Source organism: Falco punctatus (genome assembly GCF_963210335.1).
Source record: "Falco punctatus genome assembly, chromosome: 15".
NCBI lineage: Eukaryota > Metazoa > Chordata > Aves > Falconiformes > Falconidae > Falco > Falco punctatus.
Window position 1 is genome coordinate 16224467 of NC_137595.1, and position 19699 is coordinate 16244165.

The window sequence follows — 19699 nt, forward strand, 5'->3', positions numbered from 1 at the left end:
AGGGGGACAGGGAACAGGGGTTGTGGTCAGTTCATCACACGTCATCGCTGCTGCTCCTTCCTCCTCACACTCTGACCCGCCTCCCATGGGAGACAGCTCTCCATGAACTTCTCCAACCTGAGACCCCGCCACAGGGTGCCATCCCTCAGGCCCAGCCGGCCCCAGGGTGTCCCTACAGGGTCCCCAGCCCGGGCCCCTCCCCACGGGGCCACAGGCCCTGCCAGGAGCTGCCCCAGTGCCGCTGCCCACGGGTCACAGCCCCCTGCGGGCACCCCCTGCCCCGGGAGGGTCTGCTCCACCATGGACCTCCATGGGCTGGGGGCACAGCCTGCCCCGCCAGGAGCTGCACCACGGGCTGCCAGGGAATCTCTGCTCTGGTGCCTGGAGCTCCTCCTCCCCATCCTTCACTGACCTGGGGGGCTGCAGAGTTGTTGCTCTCACATAGTCTCACTCCTCTCTCTCGCTGGTGCAGATTATTTTTTTTCCTTGCTTCTTAATATGTTGTCACAGAGCCACTACTACCATCACTGATGGGCTCAGCCTTGGCCAGAAGCGGGTCCATCTTGGAGCTAGCTCATATTGGTTCCATTAGACATGGGGGAAGCTTCTGGCACCTTCTCACAGAAGCCACCCCTGTAGTACCCCCACTACCAAGACTTTGCCATACAAACCCAATACAGCAGCACTCATTTATTCTTTGCCATTTTCCTTATGATTGCCTCAGGACTTAACTCCGAGCTCAGTTTTCACTGACCCATTCCTTTATGACATTCTCCACTTACCTGCCATTCTGCACCCCCCGAGCTGAGGCTATTCCCTCTCCTCTCTTCTCATTCGTGAGCAGGATGAAAACAGTTTGCTTTTGCCTGTGACATGAAGATCTTGGCTGAACCTGACAGCTGATCACTAGCCTATTTTGAATATGTGGCCACTGTAGAGCTGGGCCATTTCTGAATAAAATTGCCTCTAGGGACCACAGAGATCCCTGAGCAAACAGCAGTACCTTTAGGCCTTACCTGTACTGCTGTAGGTCAGAAGGAACTATTCAGGTCAGTGGTTGCACCTCGGTTATTTATAAAAGTGAAGATTTGAGCCACTAGGTCAGCAGTGAACAAAGTAGGAAAAAAGAAATCTGGCTACAGCAAAGCATCCGGGAGCCGCATCAATGCAGCTGTGAACCTGGCTCAGGCAGGGGGTGGAATTCCTCCAGGAGCACCGTTTCACACTGCCCAGGGACAACACTGCAGCTTCACCGTGTCCTGTGGGTGTGTATTTGCCTTCCAGTGCATTCAGCCTGCAGCTAACCCCAAGGACAGGAGGGCTCACCCAGGTGCTGCAGAGGGTAGAGCCTCTGGGGTGACTCCTCCAGTCTGTTCCAGTGTAAGCTCTTCACCCTTTACTCACTGTCCAGCCCAAGCTGTGGTGGCTTCAAACAATGCTGCCCCTGCTCTGGAGACGCCTTCTCCAACGCCGGCAGTTCAGCCTTGTGAGGGGAAGCAGATTTGGTCCCTTAGCATGTCATCTCATGTTTTTCAGTAGGAAATTTAGATTGCACATATCTAATTAATGGAAAACAAGGATAAACAAGCAGATTGCTTACTTCAATTATGTGCACAGTGCCCGCAGGGTTACCATTTAAAAATCATAAAGAAAGAGTAAAAAAATGGGTAAAAAGATGCAGACAGGAGTATGCAATCTGCAGCTTACCTTGATGACGACTGAAAACACTCCTCCACTGAGAGTGAAAATAGAGAGGTTATTCTTGGCAAATTAGTATAATCCAGAATTTTTCAGCCGTCTGTAAATAATATTTACCTGGAGCAGCTTTACATAATTAAATGACTTCCTTATGAGTGTTGCAGAGACCCATCTGCGTAGAGAGGGAATAACTTCCTCAAAATAAAGACAGAGAAGGAAAGCAGGCAGAAGCTCTCCATTAATTTATTTAAATTTCTCCCAGAGGCAATTTCTACAGAATCCCCCAAATTCCATGAAGTCAAGCATCTGCTTTCCTTGCAGCTTAACTTACTGAAAGAAGCATTACCTGGACAAACAATCTTCTCTCTAAGCAGCTTAACAAGTTTGTGTAAATGTTTGAGCTGCTGTAAAGAGGCAAGAAAGTCATTCCATATCCTATTTAGAAAGGTAAACAATCTTCTTGTTATTTTGGGTCCCTCAACTACTTGCACTACCAGATGGATTAGGTAGATACTCTGTGGGATGGCTATTTTGGGTGACAGGACTCAATATGTAGCAAAAGGTTCAAAACTAGGAGTGAAAAGTGGTTTCCGATTCAGTGATTTTAATAACTAGATGCAAACCCAAGTCCTTTGAATGACTTAATTTGTATTTAGTAAGAATGTTAGTGAGACTGATGATCAAAATTCATTGTTCAGCTGCATTTGAAAATGAAAATGGCCAGCAATGCCAGCACACTGAATTCCCATGCTGGTCCTCTGTGTAAATTAGCTGATTGTAAAACAAACACCAGAGTTATTTCTGTTGCCTTCTGTAGTCAATAGACGCCTGTGTTTGGTGCTAAGCAGGACTGGTTGAGACATTCAGCATTTCACCTTCCTCCTCTTCACCTGTTCTTGTTTTATCTTCCTAAGCAACTGTGGGAATGGGGGTGGGGGAAGGGAACCCCACAAAAAATACAATAACTTTCTGTTCTGTTCAAAGGTCTCTATGGGACTGAAGGAGTCTCACTGACCAAAATTTAGCTTTACAATAGCTTTAGAAGTAAGCACTCCACTAGTATTGCAGCTAGTTTATTCCTTAGAATAAACTGGAGGCCTGGGTTCTTTACTGGTTTACACGCGGATTTCAGTGATTGCATCGGAAATGTCCAGAGACAGACAAGACTCAGTTTTATTGCATCCATCCAAACACTGTCTAAGAAAACGTCCGGACATTTGTGTGACGCTGTGCAGTGATTGGTGATCATCATCTCAGATTTAATTGTATTAATGGGATGAAGCTAAATAAACTGCTCGCTTACAGTGAATAACTCTGGATCATTATTTGCATCTTCTCAGCCACAAAAGTGTTATGTGACTGGAAATAATTTAGTACCGAACACTCCAGGGAAAAATTCACCAGATGTGTTAATGGTTCTGACCCCCAGCATAAGATGCACCCCAGAAAGAAGATTTCAGAACAAGATTTATGCAACATATGGTGAGGATGCACAGCCTTTCTTACACACTAGCTGGTGTTTTAGTAACACCACAGATATGAGACCTCCCTGGGCCCCTGTTTCACAGCTTCACTGTCTTCAGGAGGGAAAAAAACTTCCCTTACATCTTATTTGAAGTTATGCCCGCTATCATCCTTCCACCACACACCACTGTGAAGAGCCTGGCTCTGTCTCCTTGATGCTTCCCCATAGTGCCGAGGCTGCTATCGAGTGCCCCCAAAGCCATCTCTTTTCAGGCTGGAGAAGCCTGGCTGCCTCAGCCTTTCACTACAGGGCAGGTGCTCCAGCTCCCAGCCATCCTGGGGACCTCTGCTAAACTCACTGCAGTTTACTGACATCTTGCTTGAATTGGAGGGCCCCAAACTGGACACAGTATTCAAAATGCCATCCAACAAAGGCTGAGCAGAATAGGATAATCATTCCCCTCGAACTACTGGCTGTGCTCCTGGCAAATCAGATCCTCCACATATAAAAAGACAGTAATCAATTCTGCTTTTCAGTGCAATGAGGACTTGCCTATCAATGTTATCAAACATCTAAGGTACCTTTAGATATGACCAGATTCAGAGCTCACTTGCATTGCTGGAGTGCTACTGGTACAGGAGGGCTTTGAATCAGACTGTAGTACAGATTTGCCAGCAGAGGTGGTCCAAAGCAGTATGTTCACAATATCTGAGTTAGATCTATAGTTATCCGAGCTACAGAGTTGCTTAACATGCACGATGGCCATCTGTCTCGTGTCTGGTAGTCCATGTTACTGAATATGTGATAATCATCATCCAAACCGATCGGCCTGTATTGGGTCTGGCTGAGCCCCACAGCAGCCCTCACAGCCTGTGCTTTGCACTGGCAGCTAGAAAGGTGGTGATAACACCCGGTGTTTTGGCTGCTGCTGAGCAGTGCTCACACAGCATCAAGGCTGTCTCTCCAACCTTCCCCCCTGCCCAGTAGGCTGGGGGTGGGCAGGATCTTGGGAGGGGACATAACCAGGACAGTTGACCCAAACTGGCCAAATGGATATCCCATACCGTATGACATCTGCTTAGATATAAAAGCTAAGGGAAAAAAGGAGGAAGGGGGGGACATTTGTTATTTATGATGTTTGCCTTCCAGAGCAACCACTATGCATACTGAAGCCCTGCTTCCCAGGAAGTGTCCGAACATTGCCTGCTGATGGGAAGTAGAGGATAACATCTTTTGTTTTCCTTTTCATCCGCGTGTGTGACTTTTGCTATTGTTTCATTAAACTGCCTTTATCTTGACCCACAAGTCTTTTTGTCATCTTATTTTCTCCTCCCCTGTTCTGCTGAGGAGGGGAGTGATAGAGCAGCTTGGTGGGAAGCAACGGTTTTTGTCTGCCTAAATGAATACACCTGGTAGGTGTAAATGAACCTTGCCTAAATGAATACACCTGGCTATTTCCTTGGTAACTACTGAGTGGAGTCAGTGCTGATGTCATGGAGATCAGAATCTAGTCCTGGGTTTGTAGGAGTCAATGCAAACTGCATCAAGTAGCTCGACCTACTTTTCTCCATCTATACAGAATTCATCCTTTCTCTGCCAAGTTAGCACTAAACCTATCCAATTCTTTCACGCTCCAGAGTCACAGGTACAACTCAGTGCCACAAAATAACTAAATCATATGCACGACTGAAATACACCAGATAATATGAAGCATGCAAAAGAGATGTAATCAATTTTACAACAAAGTAAAATCTGCAGTCATTCATCCTACTTCCACTAATATCTAAAATAATGTAATGCATTAAATATTTCCATCACTTTTGTTCCAGTGGTGAGAATCTTCTAGCAAGTACTAGAAAGCAAAAACAAACATCAATGAAGTGAAACAACCACAAAAGCAAAGCCCCACCACCACCTATATAGTATGTTTGCGCTCAGCACAGATTTTCCAGACAGCTCCCTTTCCAACAGGGGAAAGGGTGAGTTTTGGCCAGAACTAGAGGAAAGGCAGGTTCTTTTTTGCCTCAGCAATCAGAATTCCATCATACGTATCCCAAATACAAATACGCTTTCCATTAGATAGGGTCAATCTCCCCTGATAAGAAGGGTAAAACACTTGCTATATCAGAGCAAAACAAGGAGCTCGCTTTCTCAAGCTAGCTGATTCCAAGGAAAGTATAAGAAACAGTTGTGAATTCAGTATATCTGAGCCTGCACAGTCATTTCGGAGCACATGGTTTAACAAGCTTCATCGACTTTTACCCTGCTTAGCACCACTCAACAGGCATAAAGGAAAGACATATAGTTCTGAAAGCTAGACATTGTTCTTGGTAGTCTTCACTTGTATGTTTTATAAGATTTTTTGAAGGAAGTTGCCTGCTTCTGAAACATGGCTTCCTCTGATTTCGAACTAAATCATGAAGTTAAATTGCTTTTAAATGAACTGAATAGTTCTACTAAATGTGGTATGTAAATCCTCACCAGTTTTGTCTGTAGGTATACTTCATAACAACACAGGATCTTGTGAATTGGGATCTACAGGTTAAGTCTGCACAAAATAAAAAGAATTAATTTATCTATTTCAAGGTTGTCACCTTTGAATTTCATTGATCATCCCTTTTTTCGCACTGCAACCACACAGTAAGGAGTAACCCTGCTGACCCTCTCTGTGCTATTCATTATTATATATCCTTCTCTCACGCTCTTGTTTAGTAGTCTACTCATAGAATCAAGCGGGTTTTATCTTGCCTAATATTGTCTCAAACGAAAGCCCCCTTATGCCTGTAATTATTTCAGCTGCCCTTTTTGGCCCGCTTTCTCTTTCAGCTCTAGCCTTATTTGAAAGGAGATGATTTTGCATCAATTTCTCCAGCTGCAAAGGAACAGTAATAAGGTCTGAAAGAGGACTAGAGTAAGCAGGGAGGCTCCCATGTTATTAATATTTATTTCATGCTGGCATCTAGAGGCGTCAGCTGAGCCAGAGCCCTATTGCAATAAGCTACACAGCCATGTAGCGTATGACAGTCCTTGCTCAAAGGACTGCATCATGAGGGATACAGGGAAATCGAAGAGGGAGAATTTGTATTGCAAGTTTACTTGCCTAATGCAAATTCATTGCCTTTCAACTTGCCAGCAGATGCAGCCTGTGCTCGCTGAGAGCATGGCACATGTTTGATAATGAGAGCACTTATATTTCATCCCCCACAAAGGGAGCCGGTCCCTGCTGTCACAGATCCCCATGCACCCTTCTCCACAAAGCTACAAACAAACCCCTCACAGCATCTACATCTGCACATGGATAAAACACACACTAGGCCATCACAGACTGAAGAGCTACATTGCTGGCAGTAGCAAGGGACAGAAAAGCTTAGGACTCCAGGGAGGAACCTGCCTGCTGAGCAGGCATGGAGAAGTCAAGCACAGACCCCGTACTCACACATAGCAGTCACTTTAAAGCATGCAGCACTTCAGCAACCGAAATCACTCCGATCCAGGCCCTAGGGAGAACATATTAGGTATTAGTAGCCTGTTCCCAGAAAATGCAAGTGCCCATATTGGTAATATCAGGGAGAGAAGATTTCAGAAGCATCACACAGATAAATAAAAAGTCTAAATCTCACTTAGAAGGTGAAAATCAAAGCAGCTAAATGACTTGGACACAACCACTGGTCCTCACAACCTCTGCTGCTTTCTGCTCACACCAGCTTTGTACAAGTGCCAGGACAAAGCCATTGCAGTGCCTGAGCTCATCCCTCTCCTCCCACCTGGCAGACAGTTCCTGCTCTGTGTCCACCCAGCCACCTCCTCTCAAACGAGGCCCTTTGCCCTGTACTGCAGGGGCTGCCTCCTGCTCACCCTCCTTTAGGCTGGAGAGTCTGCAAGAGCCTCTGGAAGGGGGCAGGCACATTTGTTTGCCTGCATTTCTCTGCTGGGCACAGTTTGCTGTGAAATGGCCCTGTTACCAAGGAAAAGGCAGACTGTTTGCTATGTAGACATAAAGGTGGCTCTACAACAGCTCTGCTCACTGTGTATGTGACCTTTTTAGCAGGGGGAACAAGGTCAAAGGGAGCACTTCAAAGTAGACAAACAGCTTCACCAGTGAACGAGCGCCAGTCCCACAAGCACTCTCACCCTTTGAGTGTGCTTAGGAGAACATAAAAGCAGCCAAACTAAAAGAGCAAAAACAGCGACGAAGATGCTCCTTGAGGCGTTAGAGGACAGTAGCCAGCCCTTGATTGTTTTTTCTTTGATTAAAGGCATAATATTAGAACCAGTCACTTATCCAAGATGCAGGCAAGAGCATTTTTACTAGTTCCCACAAGCTCAGGTCTTACACCCAATTTCCTTTGATGATTAAGGAAAAAGTTTTATCTTCCTTGCTAAATAGGTCAGCTGTCCACAATGATCGCAATGGTGATGATGCCCATGCTATTCAAGGATCGTTCTCTCCCTCCCTGCCCATCCCTTTCTAATTCTCTTTCTGATTCCTCACCTGCCTATATTATACCACAGGCACATCTTTAAATGTGAAATAGCAGGTGAGTTCCTAATACACAACCAGAAATGGAACACTACAAAGCTGCAGGTCATAATTCCTGCAAAGTTTCAGGGTGAACAGAGCTTAATACGTTTTTAATACAATTACCCAATTATCATCTCATTCTTGCCTTGCACTTGCATTTCTCATGATACAGCCAAATCAACCAGACACACCATCAAAAGTGGTAGTAGGGGGTATATTTATCTGACATTCCAAAATAGATCATAAACCTTAAAAAGCCAAACTTACTGTAGACTTTGGGAGAAAGAAAGGGTAGAGAAACTGCTGAATAGAAACAGTGCTTGTGCCATGAATAAGACACGGCACTGCAGTTAATTCTATTTTAGAACAAATATATTAAACATTTATTACACCAAATGTTAGTTTAAAACAATCATTAAAATCAGTTTTCTCTGTCTAGTGGAGATCAGTTAATCATTTAAAGTTGATGAAGCTTCCCTAATTTCAACATCATTATTTCTATACGCACAGAACAGGAGCCATTATATTTTAGATTCATATAGTAATGTTGCTCAATTTATTCCTCACACTTCCTACCTCCTCTTGCAAACCTTTATACTGATCATGAACATTTCATTTAAAAATGAGTCTCTTAATGACTGTCTTTTGGAAATACATGTACAGCATGTACAAGGGGGAAAAGTCATCTTAGAGTAATACACACAGACTGATTATTTCTGAGCTGGATCATTTTTACTCTTTTCTTTTTCTTCAGACTTTATTTAACTAGCCATTCATCAAAGGTGGGTGTTTTGTCCTTCATTATTTGCCAAGCTAATTACGTCCCCGACTAGCTGCAGGCGAGGATGTGGCCCCACATTTTCCCAAACCTGTGTTATCCTCAAAGTATAACCCCAAAGGAGCTGGAGGCTGGTCTACCTCTTGCTGGTGCCTGGTGGCACCATAGGTGGCGGAGAGCCCAGGGAGCCAGCTCGGCTGGTTGTTGGTCCCACCCTGCCTTGCCAGCACGGAGGCTGAGGCAGCGAGCATCCCTGGTGCTAGCTGGGCTTTTCAGAAGGCAAGGGTAGGATGGGCAGGCTCAGGACTTGGTCTTTGCTGTTGCCCAGCACTGGACTGACTGGAGGACAGCGGGGATGACAACTTAGTTAATGACTGCTGAAAAGGGCAACTGAAACTGAAGCCTTTACCTTTAAAATAAATTAATTTACAGTTATTAACATAGAGATCTTATCAGATTAGGACTAAGAAAATTGCTGCCATCTACTGCTGGAAATAAATACGTGAATACCGAAAGCCTTTTCCAACAACAAGTTAGGAACTACAGTTACCTTGAGGAAGTTTATTTCAAGCGTGAGCCTAGCTCTGAGAAGGTGGGCTGTCACCCACGAGCAAGAGGGACGCAACCCTGCAGTTTGGTGGTCAGGGTATCAGACTGGGCAGACAGTCAGAGTGCTCTTCTTGTTCTGTAAGCAAATATTTCTCATTGGAGGTAGAGAAATAGTACAGCTAGCAGGCCTCTTTCACACCACAGTGTGCAGAGCTGTACCTTAAATACATCTCCCTCTGTGTGAACAACTCCTCGTTGTGACACACAGACACTTCCCATCAAAGGACTAATTGCTTAAACCTTGGGGAAAGGTTTTTTTACTTTGGATTCCTCATTTGCTTAAAATTTAGGAGGTATTTTTCTCCTCCAAGTTCAGCTTTACTAATTTATAACAACTCAAATGATTTGGAGGGATGAGGCAGTCTCCCATATGTCACTGCTGGTTTGGGGATGTTAATCCAGTAAAGATGCTACCTTGTCAGGGATTCATAGATAAACGCTATACTAGTCTGCAGACAGGTATTCTTTGTGAGAAAGGCAGAGAGAAAAAGACAGATCTTACAAGGGGAGTACGTAAGAGCCTGGAATAGTTTTATATTCATTCAAAGCTTTGGGGGTGGAGCAAGAGTCTAGAAACTGGAATTCCCAGGTCCGGTTCTCAGTCGTTCTGCCCATCAGGTGTCCTTGTCCTTCCTCCTAGCCACAGTCACTCAAATGCTGTTTTGCACCAACAATGTATTTTTCCTCCAAAGTATTTGTTTCAACAGCCTCTTAACCCGTGCAGCACCAGTGCCTCTGGTGATTTTATTTCCTTGTACTCATATGAAAGCCATATGACTCCATCAGCCTCCCTCATTATCCCTAGCATGCTGCTTTTTTAAAGGCTAATTCTTTCACTTCATTTGCAAACATGTCATTGTCTTCATCTCATGTGCCCAGCAGCCTCAGGAGTCCTGCCTGCTCTGCTCAGTCAAATGTCCTCTGCCGAATTCTGTGTGCTTCACCCCTGCTTGCGCTTTTGCTCCAAGATCAACATTTCAGCACTTCCCTCTCTGAACCATCTAACAAAATTATATGAAAGGACAGAGAAATATCTCTGTTACTTGATGAAATCTATGTGGTGAGGCCAATTCCTTTAACCAGGCTATTTGTCTGCTTTTCTAGGACATTCCTCAACCAGTGGGTGTGTTACTTCTGCCTTAGGTGAGCTCTGCTGGCTTTAACATTTGCCCAGTTTCCTCACACTATTCTTTCTCCATGGTGAAGAGAGCAAGCAGCTTGTTTTAACTTTCCTCAGGGGCAACCACTACCTTCGCTGAGCACCAGGACATGCGGCTGTGGCAGAACACCTTTGACAGCACTTTGCACAAACTCAGACCCAAGTCTTTGTCCTACAGAAAAAAAGACCAATGTCAAATTTGCTCGATCCAGCCCTGCAGCAGCGTCCCCAGAGCAGCCGGTGCCGTGCAGCTCTGCTGAGAGCAGAGATGCTGCCACCCACCCGCATGCGTGACTCCGCTGGTAGTTCACAAGAAGGGGACAGGCTGGCAGGAGGGAATGAAACCAAATTAGACCTCGCTGAACTACAATTCATTTTTCATTTCCTCTTAATTCCCAGAAGCGTTTGACTCTGTCTTAGACACAAAGCGGCTGAGAAACAGCACTTAGACCTCAGCCTAGACCTCATAGCAGCAGTAATTAAGAGGGTAAAAAACAGTAATTTTCTTGAGTAGCTCGCTCTTTCTCCTGTACACACATCATGCGCAGCACATTGATTCATGTCAGCAATTAAGGCCTAGTCTTTAATTTCAAACACTTTCATTACATAGCTGATAGTCAAAAGTATTAGAAGTGCAGTCTCTCCATTCCCCACTGCCAAGTGGCAAAAAATGGTTGGAAGAGAAGAATTAAAATAATAATAATAATTAAAAAAATAATTAAAAAAAAACCTTCTGAAATACATTTCTACAAGTGTAGACAAAACCAGGCTCAGAAACAAGTGTCAGAGACAGCAGACCCTCACCACAAGCACACTGCCCTGGGCCCCCCATGCCAGCACAAGGCAGCGAAGCCAGCTGCAGCTCATGGTAACACAGAGGGAGAGGCAGGTAATGGCCACAGACACAAATACAGCCCCTGTGGCCCCCACCACCAATACAGCCTTCCCACAGGGGCACGGCAGAATCCACAGCTGCTCCCTGCAATTCCCTCCGGACACTCCTCAGCGCGGTGGCCCAGGGCTGGGCACTGCAGCACCATCCAGCTGCAGCTGGGGACAGAAAACAGGAAGGTTTGCGACGTGGCAAAGATTGCCTTTCTGTCTCCCACCACCACAGACACGCCAGAAGGTGTCCTGGGTGACAGCTGGCTGGGCAGGAGCCAGCCCTGTGCCCGGGTGACCACGGGGGCCAGCAGCAGCCTGGCTGGTGTCAGGAACAGTGTGGCCAGCAGGGCCAGGGCAGTGCCCGTCCCCCTGTGCTGGGCCCTGCTGCGGCCGCCCCTCGAGCCCTGGGGGCAGGTTTGGGCCCCTCAGCCCCAGGCAGACCCTGAGGGGCTGGAGCGTGTCCAGAGCCGGGCAGGGGCTGGGGCAGGGGCACAAGGCTCACGGGGGGGGGGCTGGGGGGCTCAGCCTGGAGAAAAGGAGGCTCGGGGGGCACCTGATCGCTCCCCACAGCTCCCTGACAGGGGGGTGTAGGCAGGGGGGGGGTCGGTCTTCTCCCAGATAACAAGCAACACGACAAGAGGAAATGGCTTCAAGTTGCACCAGGGGAGGTTTAGGTTAGAGATTAGAAAAAAAATCTTCACTGAAAGGGTGGTCAAGTGTTGGAACAGGCTGCCCAGGGACATGGATGGGTCACTATCCCAGGAGGTATTTAAAAGATGTGCAGATGTGGTGCTTGGGGACATGGTTTAGCGGTGGGCTTGGCAGTGCTGGGTTAATGGTTGGACTCAATGATCTTAAAGGTCTTTTCCAACCCAAATGATTCTATGATTTTATGTTTCCCTCAGATAACTTGCCTGGGATGATTCAGTGCAAGACAGCTGTTTCTAGGAACAAGTCCATCCAGCACAGGCAGCTGAAAGTGCTGCTACTGTCAGCTAAACCATGGCTTCAGCAGCAAATCGTTCCACCCAGCTAGTAAATCTTCCACTTCACTTGTGAACTTGTGCTTGCAGCACTGAAGAAACTGGTTAGCTGAGCAATCACTGTTGTGCAGCTAGTCAACAGAGGGGCAGGTAAGAATCTGTCCCTGTAAATACAGACAGATTTAAGTGTGTTTAACAGCTTTTCTGAACAGAGACTCTGACGGATTTACAGGGAAAAAACCAGCATTTTTAGTTGTATTTTCCTGATAGAACCAGGTGCCTGAATAATGTTTTCCCAGTAGGAAGAAACCACAGAAGGTTTTTTTTTCTCCTAGGAAAACAGTCAACAGTCTTTCAGTGACACAGAAATCAGCCTAACAGGAGCATTTATGTCAGGTTATCCTACAAGGAGCATTTCAGCTGTATTATCCAGAGAAGAGCATCTGTACAGTATTTGCCTGCTAGGAAAAAAGTCTCTACTGAATTTTCCCAAAAGAAAAAATTTTATAACCTTTTGCTGACAGGGAAGTAATAATTATCCACATAGGAACATACCATTGGAGTTCCCTTTGAAAAAGATTTATTTACTTATATCTATTTGCCATGGAAGAAAAAAAAACCCCATGATGAATGAAGTACTGGTGGATTTCTTTTGCTAAAAGAGCTACAACAGAATAAAAATAATAAATAAATAAATAAATAAATAAATAAATGAGAGGAAAAAAACCCGTCGCAATCCAAACAGAGGACCTGAAAGCACAAATATCACAGCAAAGCAAACAGCCGTAGCACAACAGAGACACTGCTAGGGACCTAGCTGGCCCAAACCAGGATGCGTGCAGCTTCAGCACTGAGGCAAGCGCCTCACACCACGAAGTGCAACCTATTCACAAAGCACACGGCTGGTATTGTCTCGAGTTTACCAGTGCTGTGTCTCTTTTGCCAGCCGGGATCCTTGTGGGAGTCTGTGAAGGCTGGAGGAGAGGAAAAATGAGAGAGAGACTTACACCATTATTTTCCAAGCTCTGCTGTGGTATTCTTCCCATTGATCTCCCTTTCAAGTGATCTTAAGAAGCTGACATGGTGCCAGAAATTATTTACAAAACACAGTTTAATATACTCAGTCTGAAAAAGGAAGAACATCACAAATAATTGCAAGGCTACCACTGTGGTGAGATGAAAACAAACAATGATCTTTCTTTAAATTTGTTTGTCTAATTATTGTCATATGAGCCTCACTGTATGAATCAAGACCTCTAGTCTCGTAGCTCTTTTTTAACAAGACAGTGTTAGAAGTTCCTCTTGGATGAACATCACTCTTCATTTGTTCATCTTCCCCATGGATATCTGTTTCTCCTGGCCTTTGTCAGCTCTCTTAGATGTGCTTGTTGGTCAGGGGCTGGATGGATGGGAGAATAATTTACATTACTCTGGTGCCTTCGTGGGCTCCACACACAATTATTAAAACCAACTACTTTTAAGCCCCTGGGTAAAGAAGCCACCCAGGGGAACTTCTATCAACACACACAGTGGTACTAGACATTGTCTTCCTGCCCATGCACTGTTCTGTCTTGTCTGTGCTTTCATTTTCAGTGCCTAAAGAGATAATTCACTCACTTTGTTGGCATAATGAATATGATCAGTGTCCCTCTGGATCTGGCACTGGGGAGTAAAGCATGGCATGTGCAACTCCAGTGCTACCACCCCAACAGCCAGCCAAGCAAGCAAGACCACGTCAGGCTGACACCCCATGATTTATCAAAGGCTATGGCTACAAGTACTTTTTTGCTTATCTTGGTACCCACCTCCTTTCATAAGCTGAAAGAAAGAGATTCCCAGAGTGCTGGATATCATGGAGACACAAGTACATACTGACTCTGGTCAAGTCTCAGCATTTTGGTGTTGTGCCTTGGTTTGGGGTCTCCTTCAGGTACTCAGCTGGAAGAAGCAAAAGATGATTTTCAGTCCCTGTTTCAAGAACCCTTCAGATATTGGACACAAAATAGTCAACGATACAAAAGCCTTGGGTCAGGGACATACCACATCCCTGTCCTAGGAGTGCTCTGGTTATCAGGATTTAGCAGCAGAACCTCATTTTTCTTGGGCCCAGTGACTCTTGAATTCCTCTGCGCAGCACCCCAGCTTGGGGCTGTGCCAGCTCCCTCCTGGAGGGCAGGAGACCACAGGGATTCCTTCTGATGACACAGGAGGTGTAGGTTTGTTGTTGCAAAGGAAGGAAAGGAGATGGAAGCTGAGTCTTTTCTCACCACGGCTCTGCCCCTAGGCTAGGTATAAGGTGACATTTCCCAGCCTGTGAGGCACACCTTGGCAGCCAAGCACAACAAAGCGCAAATGCAGTTGCCCACATACTACTACACGTAATTAATTATTAATTCACTGAAGCGAAACATAGGCTAAAAAAAGGACAAAAGAGATCTGTGTCCAGTTCTCCTAGAAGATATAGGCAAAGACAGCTAAGTGCTGAGACACTAGCCCTGTGGTGGAAGGCCAGGCTCTTGAGGTCCTTGCCATTATACAGTCCTGAGCCCTGGTCCTGGCATCTTTACTGACCACTGCCTCGTTCAAGATGGGAGCATTCCCTAAATAAGGACTGTAGAATCTGGCTTGATATTTCCATAAGAACATGATCGTAACACTTGGCAGAATAATGTCTCATGGCTTTACTGGATTATTTATATCTTTCATGCCTGCTAATAGTCTTGTCAAATGAGTATAGATTTATTATTTTAATTATTTCAAGCTTGTAGAGATTTAAACATCTGTTATAGGTGTTCAATAAGTATTAGAACAGCAATCAATTTTTTTTTTAAATGGGATTGATTCATGGTGCTCTGTGAATAGATAAACTCACTACAGTCAATACTAGAAAGATACTTTGAAAGAAAGCAGAAGGCTCTTTTAATTAACTTCTAATTAATTCTATTTAGAGAGTCTAGATGAAACATAACATTTAGGAACACTAGAAGTCATTCAATTACAGGATTTGGTGCGTTATCCTGAGATCTTCCGTTGCCAAAGCAGCAGTGTTTTCTGTTCTGTTTCCCAGCAGGACAGTGTTTATGGATTATCTATAGAATTTACGTTGAACATCCTCTGTCCCACATGGCTTTCCTGCTTATGTAATAAATTTATCAGTTAGCAGTGATGGACCATCGGAAGAATCCAGCCCAGAGCTTTGCTTGATGCGATTTGAATCCTCCTTGGGCATTACTTATCAGTAAAAATAAAAAAAGAGACTTCCAGGTCTGACTTGGCACAAAGGGCTTTGTTAAAACAGCATGTCTTGTGGAGACCGTAGAGAGATCTTGGGGGTACCAGCCTTTAAGTCTAGCATCTATCCTGAGGTGAATAAAAGAGCAAATGTTCATCTCTAGGGATGTAACAGATATTCCTGTGCAAAGTTATAGGACTTCATTCTCTGAAGTCAGTGATGTTATAGAAGGGTCAAAACAGGTCAAGGTCTAGGACATGAGGTACATTTCTCAACTACCAGTCCATTTGTAACGGTAGAGTTGGCCTTGGATCAACACTTCCCAAGGACTTGTATAGACTTAGATTTCGGGTCCTTGGGCAGAGCTGCTAGCTCGGCTCCCGAGCCTCTGATGCACCATCTGCCCAGGTCAGGAAGCAAGACCTGGTGGTGCTCCAAAATCCCCTGTGCCACATCACCCCACTCAGGGTCTTAACAGGAGCACTGCAGAGATAGCCCTGATAAGCCCAGTGCTGGCCCTGGGGAAGGTGGAGGGACCAGCAGATGCTACCTGCTGAGTGGGTGCTGGACAGGTTTCTCAGGCCCAGCCCAAAAGACACTTTGGAACTCACCAAACTCTCCAGTACACAGCTCCCCGTTTGCTGTCACTGGGTGCTAAGCCACTGAATCCTCAGATCTGTGACAGGCCACAGGAGGATGGGGGGGTGGCATGTGCCTATGCTCCAGCACGGTAGCCTTAGCTCAGCCACCATCACCTGAAGCTTCTCAGCTTGGGACAGGCCAGGTGTGTGTACTCCCACAGTATCTTTTAATGTCTCCCCCGTTCCTTCTCTCCCATTCCTGACTCTCCCACACAGCAACATTTCCATCCTGTTTGGACCTCATCTGTCCAGGATCTAGGCCTCGCAAAAAAAGAAGGAAACTGAAGGCAGAGAAGACTACTGAACTCCTGCTGCTATCTCCCAGCTCCATCCTGTCATCCATTATTGTCACTTTAGTAGCAGGTATTTTTACAGATGCTGCTGAGGACAGGTGCAGAGCTGACGTCCTGTCCCAAATGTGGTACACAAGAAACCTTTAAGGAGAATCTCACTGTGTTGCATGCTACCAGCACAGTACAGATATAGTTAAACAAAAAAAATGTCCCCTTAAAATATTTTGAGCCACTGCCCTGGAAAGGAAAGGGAATAGGTCTTTGAAGGTAGCAAGGCTTCATTTCATTCAGACCCACAAAGTGCCACAACAATAATAGATGCTTATCCATTCTTCCCCAGTCTGTCCTTGAAGAATTTTAAAGGATTACAGAATTGGAAGTTGAACCAACTAAGAAAGTGCAGAATTCATTGAAGACTGCAAGGATAATAATAATGGTTCCTTTTACCCAGTTTTATAAGAAAAAGAGACCTGCCTCAGTATGTGTGTGAGAGAGAGATATTCCTGCAATCTTCAGAGTAAAATCTTGCCCTTATGGAATGGTATATGGGAAAATTCAGCTTTAATTTTGCAAAATACAATAATTTATTCTGATTGCTGTAGATTTCAAATCCATCAGACCAAAGACACAAATGCTTTACAATCCCTAGGAAATTAACAGTTCTTTTATACCAGCCCTTGACATTGCCTACCTATAAGAGAGAGCATTTCAGCACAGCAATTTCACCTTTCCAGAGTCAAACCTGACTCTAGGCTCCAAGAAATTTAAGCCCATGATTAAATCTTCCAGCTGAGGAGCTAACACAAAGATTGTTATTACTTTGCTTACCGTGGACAGTCTTAAATGAATTTTTAGGTGAGATTTAAGCTAGGAAGGAGTAGAAATTTGTAGATAAGCCTGTAACCTATGAAAAAGAGGCGGCAGCAAAATGAGACACAGAGCTGTTTATGGGAGAAATAGATGAACAGAGCATCAAAGCTGATCAAGTTAATGAGAAAAAGCCAAATGTCTAAACAGAGAGGGTTTTACTAGGATATCTGAAAGATGCAGTAAGCAAAAATAAATACCATTGATCTGATTGCTGCCCTCCAACAGAAACCAGACAGCTTTTAGGTCAAATTATCCCCAAAGGCAGAGATAGGAATATCGTTCTCTCCCGTACAACAGATTTTATCGTTCCCAAACCTCAAAATCAAAGCTTCCTGCAATCAATAGACAAAGCCATTATTTTTAGGAAAGAGAATACAGATGCAAAACCAAAGGCCAGCTACCAGTCTTAATAAATTTGCCATCAGTTCCAAGAAAGCCTTTCGCTACGTATTGAAGGGATTAAAATTAATACACTGGATTTGTCAATTGGTATAAATTTAAAAGTGGATGTAAACCCCAAATCTGTTCATTGTACAGAGTCACTGATACAATGTAATTGTTGGTTTCACACCACACCACATCAGTGACATTCCCATGGGCTTCAGAGACTTTGGATGAAACCAGACATACTATAGTACACTGGAAAAAAAGAGTGAGGAAAAAGCTTGCCTCCTTGTCATTCTCGAGATTCATTTCACAGCTGTAGCCAGGACCCAGTGTGTTTCTAGAGCTGAACCTTGGTCATATTTTCCAAATAAAAAAATCGCTAGAATTTGGTCCAGAAAAAAAGGTTTGGCTCTGAGGAAAAATTATAAAACAAAATACATGTTTTCAATGCTAGAAGCACTAGAGCCAAAATTCCACTTCTTTCCACTTGTAATAGTTTTTCCTAATTACATAGGATGCTCTGGGCACAGAAGCACAGAACTTTTATTTTTTAAAAACTACCTGAGCTTGCAGGACCAGCAGTTTTGAAAAATATTACAATACTGAGCAAATGCAGAGCTCTGAGGGGAAAAAAAAAAAAAAGTGAAAAACCATGGGATCATTTTTCTATTGCCTTTTTTTAAAAGAAATGCTCACAGTTATTTTCTTTTTTGGGTTGTTTGGGGTTTTTTTGGTTGGTTGGTGTGTTTTTTTTTCCAACTGACTCTAATTCATAAAATCTAGTGGGAAAAAAAAAAAGAATCCTAAATTACCAAAGGCAAGAAACAAACTTTCTACTTATCTGTACTGGTTATAGCAATTTCCGTAATAATTATATGCTCCACATCATCTAATACCTTGTCTGGAGTGAATTCTCTACTTCATTTTATTACCATCCTAGGAACATATACTTAAGAAGTTATAAGAAGGAAACAATTGCCTTGGGGAATCACACTTGCTACTGTGTTCTAAATTCTAAAACAATATTTCTAAGAAAGCGGATTTTCTTTTATGAGCAACATTACTAATTGAGAGCAGGAAACAAAATATGAAATTTGTTATTAGTCTCATCTCCTAAGGAAAGGCAGGCACTGTTTGTGTCCTCTGTCCACCCACACCCAGGAATTACTGAACTTGTTGACCAGTTTAATTTAAATTCAGCACAAAGTGAGACATTCAAAAAGATAACTAAGTTTCTACAAGTTTGGCAAGAAGAAAGGTATATAGGAGACAGAGTCATACTAAGGCACACAAAGACAAAAGGAACGCTAACTTTAATTAATAAAAGGAGATAATATATCTGATGGGCAAACCCCCTCCTATTCCTATTCCTGTCCTATGCAGATCTCTAATGCCTAATGTAATTCAGATAAAAAGTCCATCAACCCAAAACAATATGCACTATATCCATGTTGGCATCTGATAAAGAACACAGAAAGTGCAGGTTAAAGGTGATTCATGTTCTCAAACTTATAATCTAGGACAATGACTTACTTAAGATAGTGTCATGAACTTTTTTTGGTCCCGAGCAATGCATGGGCTGCACGTGCATGGCTTCTGCACTGCTTTGTGGTGTTGTGTTCTTGAATTAGCCATCATTACTTTCAGTCAGCAATTCCAAATATCAATGACCCTGTGGGATGTAAAGAAGTATCTTGGTGACTTCCACAGCAGCTGAGTTACTTAGTGCCTCCCAAGGGCTTGCCTGCAGTGTCTGCAATGGGGCCTTCAGTGAAGAAACCTTTTCCTGGTCTACCTGATGAATAAGGCTTGAATCAATTAATTTGTACTGAAATGCAAGCTAATCAGTAATGAACTAAATTTGTGATCAATGAATGTTGCGTAGCACCTCTTAATTTCAATGCACTTTTACAGATTTGACAACGCTTTCTCTATTTCTGGGGGAATAAATAAAGTAAGAAATACATAGCCTCATGAGGAAACAAAGCTAGTCAAAGAGCACAAAAAGCTAGTCCCCCCTCGCCACACACTGTCGAAAAATGTTTTACTACATTACTGAAACATACCTTGATACATTACCTACATAAACATGCAGCTACCTGACATTTTAAATTATTAGTGGAAATGACTTGCAGTGACATAAGGCTCTATCTTGCATTTCTGACAGATTTCCAGAT

The 19699-nt window shown here is 44.1% G+C and overlaps 1 protein-coding gene across 1 annotated transcript in view; it reads right to left on the reverse strand.

The window, feature by feature from the left end:
• Positions 1-19699, reverse strand: part of IL1RAPL2 (interleukin 1 receptor accessory protein like 2) — a 495600-nt gene that overhangs the window by 422823 nt on the left and 53078 nt on the right. The window contains exon 8 of the mRNA XM_080365714.1: positions 6600-19194. The gene's annotated coding sequence lies outside the window, so the exon portion shown is untranslated. The remainder of the gene's footprint in view (positions 1-6599; positions 19195-19699) is intronic.